This window comes from Schistocerca piceifrons, chromosome 3 (assembly GCF_021461385.2).
Source record: "Schistocerca piceifrons isolate TAMUIC-IGC-003096 chromosome 3, iqSchPice1.1, whole genome shotgun sequence".
NCBI classification, from domain to species: domain Eukaryota; kingdom Metazoa; phylum Arthropoda; class Insecta; order Orthoptera; family Acrididae; genus Schistocerca; species Schistocerca piceifrons.
In genome coordinates, this window is record NC_060140.1 from 640,157,096 (window position 1) to 640,165,578 (window position 8,483).

General features: G+C 46.3%; 1 pseudogene; it reads left to right on the plus strand.

Moving 5' to 3' along the window:
• Nucleotides 1-8,147: 8,147 nt before the first annotated feature.
• On the plus strand, nt 8,148-8,265 carry LOC124790299 (annotated as a pseudogene).
• Nucleotides 8,266-8,483: the final 218 nt, after the last annotated feature.

Here is an 8,483-nt window from a genome sequence, read left to right on the forward strand (position 1 = left end):
AGCTATATAACACTTAACCAAGTCTTCTGCTTTTTGAATCCTTTCTACATAACAGACACACAGCTCGTAACGTCACAACAGTACAAAAATATCCTACATCTCTTACAAACAATTTCTCTTGGGCACTACTCAGTTTCATTCTCACCGATGTCCGAACTGCGACGTCACTCGAACTGAGGGGGCGCCTAGAGCCAAGCAGTCCACTGTAGTAAGTCTGTGGACCCCCGTAGCGACTGTCTGGTTCTACAAGCTCCGCGCAGCTAGCCTTGCGCTGATGGACGCCCTGTCCATGGATGCCCGAATGATGATTATGTGCGACATGTATGTGAGAGGAAACATAAAAATGAGGAGTCGCCGTTTCTTCTGGGCAGATACACCATTCGAAAGATGTTTGCGACCACAACATCTTGGTAGATGATTCTTACAGTATCTATGTGGTTATGAGTTACATTTTTGCATATGGCTTATCGAGCCAATGGCAGCACGGCATCTCTTGCCACATTTGTCACGAGTATATGTAGCTGCTGAGGCAGGAGCAGTGGTGGCATTGCAAAGCTTTTTTTGGCTTAATCTGTCAACAAGCCTTCATCATGCTTCGACATTCCAAATGATATATCATTACGCCACTATGCTCTCATGCTAGCCCATGCCTCCCACTTGTTGGTGTTGATACCAACGCTCTCCATACCTCGTTTAAAGGAGTCCTAGAATCTCAGTACCGGACGTTCTAAATGTCTTTTCGCTGTAGAAATCTCTCCAAGCATCATCTCACGTGGTAATCTCTCAGGATCCCACACGGTAGGCGGGCCCCAGTCAGCGAAGTCGTCTCTGCTTCAAGATAGCTGAAATGCTGTTGCAGTTAGTTTTAGATAGCACTGCTTCGTTGGTCACTGGTTGGCATGAGTGGTCCGGATTTCCGATGCATACAAAAGGATGCTGAGGACGCAAGTTTTATAAGCAAGAATTTTGGTGGTGAATGAGATTTTGTTGTTTTTCCAAACATGTGTAGAGAGGTTGCCAAAAGTTGTAGCCGCTCTTCCAACGCGAGCATCAATCTCCTTGTCAATAGACACGTTTGATTCTGTACTGGATTCAAGACAGCAGACGTTATCCACGACTTGCATAGTAGCTTCATGTAATGTGATATTCGGCTGTGCGTTAGCACCCTGAACCATAATTATGGTCTTAATACTGTTTACACTCATCGAGAATGGGTTTGGGCATGGGCGTGTGTGTTGCTCTTAGGATAAGTTAGTTTAAGTAGTGTGTAAGTCCAGAGACCGATGACGTAAGCAGTCTGGTCCCTTAGAATTCGCACACACGTTTTGAGAACAGATGGCATGCATGACTATTTCTTGATACTAGCTTTTGCAGCTCTTCTGTAGAGTTCGCAACAGTTGCAGTGTCATCAGCATATAGGACTTCACGAACGATTATCTCGTAGCGCTTTGTCTTACTCTTCAGAAGACTGACGATGATAAGCCTTGTGTCTTTCCTGGTATGCAGATGTATCCCAACATTTCAATTCTCAAAGGCTACTTGGAGCAGAGCCGAGAAAAAATTCCGAAAAGTGTAGGTGACAACACACAGCCTTGTCTTGCGCCACAGTTCATACTGAATGGTTTAGATATACTACCATCGAAGATTACAGAGCCATGCGTATTGTCATGAAATATCTTTTTAAGGACAAGAAAAGTTGGTGGACATCCAATTTTTTCCACTATGCTGTAGGGTCCCTCCCTACTGACGGTGCCAAAGGTATTGTTGAGATCGGCAAAATTCACATATAATGGCACTCTATGGGTACGACACTTTTCTTGTAGCTGTCACAAGGTGAATATCATGTCACTTGTCGATCTGCCAGCTCGAAATCCGCACTTTGACTCAGGGTGGGTCCGAGCAGCCAAAGTTTCCAGGCTTTTCTGTATTATTCTCGCATACGCCTTTCCAGCAGTCTCAGGTATTCCTCTATAGTTGTTATAGCCATGTCTTTTCCCTTCCAGATTTGTACTATATTTGCATCTCACATGTCTTAGGTATTGTGCCTTCTTCCCAGCACTGTAGTAGGATTTGATACAATATCAGCGAAACACAGTCAAGTTTGATGATTTCAGCCGGTAGATTATCACGGTCTGTGCTTTTGCCCAGCTCTAGACTTTAAAGTGAGAGTTTTAATTCGTCGAGAGTAGGAGGATTATCAAACTCCGACATAATAGGGTAAGTTGATAAGGTACCTAAAGCTTCTCAATAAATGTTAACCTCTTCTGAGTACAGGTTAGCATAGTGCTTCACCCATCTATCTAGCTGCTGGTTTCTGTCGTTGATTGGGTCACTTTTAAGCTCTTTTATTGCAGCGTGCTCCCTGCTTGTTGGTTCAATGGCCGTTTTGATGCTTTGATACATGCCACAGTAATCTTCTTTGTCTAGGCAATTCTGAATAGATTAGCAAAGGTTGGTACAATATCTGTTTGCACAATGGCGAGAAACTCGTTGCAGATCTGCTTTGCAGGCCTTGTAATCGGCTAGTGCTCGTTCGTATTTAGGATTTTTCTTAACTTGTATATGAGCACTACATTTCTTGTCTATATCTGGCGCAGCTCACTTTATGATTCAGCAAAGCAGTCGCTTTGAATCCTACCCTGCTTCCCAAATGCTCTAATAACTGTTTGCATAACATTTTCTTTAGCCAGATGCGACATGTTTTCGGCGCTCTGTGCAGTTATCAGTTGCTCATGGTTCAGTTTCATCTCAATATCTTCTCCGAACATTTTGTATCGCGCACCATCTTGGATGGCTTTGATGTGGATCTTGATTCTTCGACAAACTCTCTCAGCTGAGTGAATCTTCTTTAGCGGAACCGTGAATTTGTCATTAACTAAAGAGTGATCAATATCACAGTCAGAAATGTCAAATGTACAGGAGTTAAGGATATGACATAAGTCACATCTTCCGAGCTGATGCCAATAGCCTAAATGTGGGTGTTTCCACGTTACTTTGCTCACGACTCTGTTCCGGAAGTAAGTGTTAGCGATGGAAAGATAAAGAGAGGTGCAAAGTTCCAGCATCCGTTGACCATTGTCGTTCATATTTGCAGTAGCGTGTGGGCCAATGTAGTCAGGCCAATAGTAGTTCCATGTATTCCCAATCCTGGCACTGAACTCTCCCAGTATTATAAGTTTATCTGACCCACGAACATTCTCCAAGCATTTCTGCAGATCTTCAAAAAACTTGTCTTTGACTTCAGGTGGCGCTTTCATAGTTCTGACGTTCCACGGCGCAAATCGTGTTATTGAATTGTTGGTTTTGTTCATATAAGCTGCTTTGTTGTTATATATGAAGATGGTATCTGTTCTTTCGGACATGCCCCGACCCGGACTCGAACCCGGGATCTCCTGCTTACATGGCAGACACTCTATCCATCTGAGCCACCGAGGACACAGGGGACAGTGCGACTGCAGGGACTTATCTCTGGCACGCCTCCCGTGACACACACATTCGCGCCGGCCGAAGTGGCCGTGCGGTTAAAGGCGCTGCAGTCTGGAACCGCAAGACCGCTACGGTCGCAGGTTCGAATCCTGCCTCGGGCATGGATGTTTGTGATGTCCTTAGGTTAGTTAGGTTTAACTAGTTCTAAGTTCTAGGGGACTAATGACCTCCGCAGTTGAGTCCCATAGTGCTCAGAGCCATTTGAACCCACATTCGCAACTTATTGTCCCGCCCTGTATTCAGGAGATCCCGGGTTCGAGTCCCGGTCGGGGCACACATTTTCAACTGTCGCCGTTGACTTATATCAACGCCTGTATGCAGCTAAGGGTATTCATTTCATTGTGCTTTGTTATTGTTTGTTTAGCATATGCTGAGATTAAATTGACAGGGCCTGATGTTGTCCTTAATCTCAAAGCTGTCAATCGTTCAGAAACACATTTTGGTTATTTGCAACACCTAAGAAGACTGTTTCGTACAGCAAAGCCAAATCCTTGATCAACTCTTTCTCCATCTTTTCTGCCTTTCCAGAAAAAGGTGTAATTATCTTCACGCTGGCTGCCTTCCCCTGAGAGAGACGAGTTTCCTGTAATGCAGCCACATCAGTGCGAAGGTGCAGCAGTTCTCTGTCGATTATGGCTGTTTTTCCGATCACAGGGGCAGCATAATAGGAGTGTCATGTCCGGGTAACATAATTTTGACATTCCAGGGAGAAAATCGTGTTACTGAATAATTGGTTTTGTTCATATGAGCTGTTTTATTGTTGTTGATTTTTTTTAAACGCCTCAGTAACCCACCTTGTATCAAGCACTGCGAGATGCTTTCGCTCCATACACCCACAGAAGCGCAAGGTGGGGGAACGACTTATTGACTGGGGGCTGCCCAGCTTCAGGCGGATAGCCAGTCAATTAGCCGCAACGGAGTATCACACTGATGAGACTCACCCCTGGCTCCCGCACAGACGTCGCTCAGCGCAAGGCTTCAAACCGGCAACTGCAACTCCCCGTTTTGTTATCCGCACCTTTGCTTGCGCAGGTGGAGTGTCCTCTCCACAGGCAATGCATCACCTGGGACGAATTTAAAAACCACAAACTCGCCCAGCGTTCATGGCTTTCTCTCGACCCAAACAACTGTTTCCACAAGAGTGACGGATCACTGCATGTGGAGTTGAGTGGGCTGGAGGTTGTCGGGTTCTCCAGGTTGAACGCTAACGTTGTCTACGCAACTCCGGATCCGTTGACCCTTTCGTCATGCATATGCGCCGTACCGAAACCCTCGTTCTCCGCCGCAGCTGCCATTGGGGACTTCACCCACAACCCTGGGCTATGTTCCTGCATCAAACCCCACAGACTGGAATGAGAGAAGAAACTAAACGACACCCTCGGGCCTCGAAACGTAATACCTTTGGGATCGAAAAAACTATAATTGACCAAGGGAGGCCGACAGGAAAGAAAACAGTATGGGTCTGACGCAAGTAAGTGGAAGTAATGTCAGAGTCAGCTTGGGGCCCTACGGACGACACCTGTGAACTTCTAGATGAAGTCCCCTGGGGACATTCTAAAGTCACTGGAACGGTAATTGTGACTATGTAACACCCTCCTGTACCCTAAAAGTTACAAGTGCCCAGATCGACGATACCTGCATTATTTATAAGGTTAATAATAATTCATATACACTACCGGACAAAAAGAGTGAGGTCTCAGAAGACGTCAGTGCAACTTCATTCACATAAACAAACCACCAGCTAGTTTGTAACTGATCGTAGTTGTAATTGCCTCTGAAGGTTAGAACAGAGACCAGAGTGTTTTAGTGTCGTAGGAAATGTAAGGGGAGTGAACAGCGTCAGATGTGGAGTTGAAACATCCCCTTAGAAAAATTTTATAAATGACAGTGCTGGAAAACCTCTTACGTTATTTGATTTTCAAACAGCTGAGCAGAACTGAACGTACTCGGACATTTCTCTCTTTACTTATTCTGATCAACACTAAACTGACGCACAATATTTTTAGCGCAACGCAATCTGACTTTCAATAATCCCTACAAAAGAATGGCCCTGACTGACAATAACCTATACCTTTCATGAATCACTTACCTCACAAAAATCTTCGTTATTCGAACTACTGCAATACAGCGAGCGCCAATACTGCCAGCTAAATAAAAGATTCAAACTACTGAAGGCACTAACTACTGACAGGCATAGTTAGCAAATGAAAGATTTTGATAGAGAACAAACAATGTATTTACCTCAATAGTGTTCAAAAGTCATAATGTATATAGCAGTTCATGACATCCAGTCTTACAAATTTCAAAACTCCGCCATCTCTCTCCCCACATCCACCACTGCTGGCGGCTCACCTCCAACTGCACAACACTACGCGCTGTTTACATCCAACTGCCCAACACTACAATAGCAAATATTCCAACAATGCAAACCAGCCACAGACTGCACACAGAACAGTCAGTGATTTTCATACAGAGCGCTACGTGGCGTTACCAACAAAAAAACTTAAACAGTCTACTTACCTTCATTGTGAGCCGCCATTTGGCAGGCTGGTCGAATCGCGCAATATCTGTGTTTGAGGGTCATTCGGATGTGGCAGTCACTCAGTGCCTTACTGCATAGGAATGCGAGGACAGGTAGACTCATAGTCAAGGTCCTGGTCGATTAAATCTGACCACGACAAGGGAGGATCGCCGTATTGTGCACCACGCACATCATAACGCCTTCACACCTCCGCCTGCCATCCGAGAACATCTGATGGACTCTTTGCAACATTCTGTGTCATCCCGCACCATTGATAGGAGAATTACAGTGGGATGCGTCAGCTGCCATTAACACCACAACGCAATCGGCTGCGTTTGCAATGGTGACTTGACTGGGAAGCTCGGACTGCTGATGAATAGCATGGCAGTGTGCTCAGCGATGAATCGCCGTTATGCAAATGAGCATTGTCGGCGAGGATGGCGGGGACTTGCGGATACGTCCAATTCTTCTAATTCTTTGGAAAGGCACAGCGGTGTTACTCCTGGCGCCATTGATGTGAAGTGTCATTCGGTACGTCATTAGGTCATCGCAGGAAGTGATTGTGTTGTCATATATTGACGACTTAATGACTAGGACGTCGTTACGCTTAAGGCTGTAGGGAGCCATCAGGGCACTCCAAGATAGGAAATCAGACACACAATGCAGTGAGCAGGTAAAAGTGATAGCGTTTAGGTTACCGGAGCTTAACAGTATCACTAAAGCCCTTCAAATTGCAGACGTTCTGGGCAGCTGTTCAAGGGGAGAAGCTTCACTTCAGAGAATTAACTGATACCTCCATCCGCCGCCTAGACGCTATTATAAGGCGTCACAGCAGAAGATGTCCACGAAACGAACGTATTAGCAGAGGCGGCAAGCTTGATACTTGTCCTGAGAACTGCAACGTCAGTGGATTTACACAGTTTAGAGTGCTACTACAGCAGCCCCATCCCAAACAAGGGGGAGGGGGGGGAAGGGGGGGAGCAAGCGACGTAAAACACTGTTGTTGCTGGCCACAGTAGGAGTGTCAGTGACTTTTAGCTTTCAGCTGAATGCTGTTGATACCAAACTTGGACTCTGTTAGTGTAAAATCCACAAGCATCCCTAGCTACTCAGTAGCCAGAGGCCCCTTGGAGATGCAGAGCGACCCGCAAGATTGGCCGAAGCTTGTTAAGTGCCGGTGGATTGGTGGGTCGACTAGAGGAACGGAGGAATAGTGCGCCGCAGCAACTGATTAAAAACATCAGTTTTTTATTCAGAGGGAGTTCTCAGTCAGATCGCTGAGGCGCCGTCCCCGTGCTGCTTGTTGCCAGCCTCGGTAAGCTCCGACAAGTCTGTTTTTCCAACTGAATGGCTGCTCTCAACTTTGTGCTTAACGTGCTGCTAGTGTTCGGTCTTTCTATTAGCAGTCAACCCCGTGGCTTCAGACACTGACTTGTGCAACCATTTGTCTCCTTAGCTTTTTCTAATTTTTAGACGTAGCCTTCAGTGTAGTAGTTAGCCTGATCACCGTGTGAGAGTGTTTGGCGCTGATCCAAGTCATCAAACTCCAAACACTGGGAATTTGACTTTATATATTTGATCCTCACCGCTCCTTTCGTCCTGTGGTAGGACACGACAGAGGGAGCTCTGACAATACAACGGTGCGTCACGGACATGCTGCGTTGCGGTGTGTTACCCTTCATATGACGGGATAGTGGTGCAGTTTGTAAACAGGACGCTCCTCGTCCACACGCTGCGCGTATCTGTAGGAACTGTCTGCGTGACGTTGAGGTTCTACCGTGGCAAGGAACATCCCCGGTCTGTCATCGATAGAACATGAGTGAGATCAGCTCGACGTCCGTCCCAGTGCCATTATCCGGAGTATCAGGCACCAGTTACAACAGTTGTGAATGACCTAGCCTCAGGAGAGGACACATCGCTTTATGGCATCCTTCCCAACCAAATCAGCGATCGCATCCAGGCCAGAGTCGGAGGAAAATCGTACTGATAATTGAAAAATATCTTTAATATCTTTGTAAATTTGACTCGATTTCGCAATCACTGAAATAACATCATATACCCTCTCAACCCCCTAACTTTCACGTCGTTTCACTTCCCCTTCTGGGTGTTTCACATTTTTGTCAAGTAGTGTACCTAAGCTGCCAACGGCCTTGCCGCAGTGGTAACACCGGTTCCCGTCAGATCACCGAAATTAAGCGATGTCGGGCTGGGCTAGCACTTGCATGGGTGACCATCCGGTCTGCCGAGCGCTGTTGGCAAGCGGGGTGCACTCAGCTCTTTTGAGGCAAACTGAGGAGCTACTTGATTGACAAGTAGCGGCTCCGGTCTCGTAAACTGACATACGGTCGGAAGAGCGGTGTGTTAACCACATGCCCCGCCATATCCGCATCCAGTGACGCCTGTAGGCTGAGGATGACACTTTGGCCGGTCAGTACCGTTTAGTTTTAGTGTACCTAAGCTACAGTGACATCCTAGA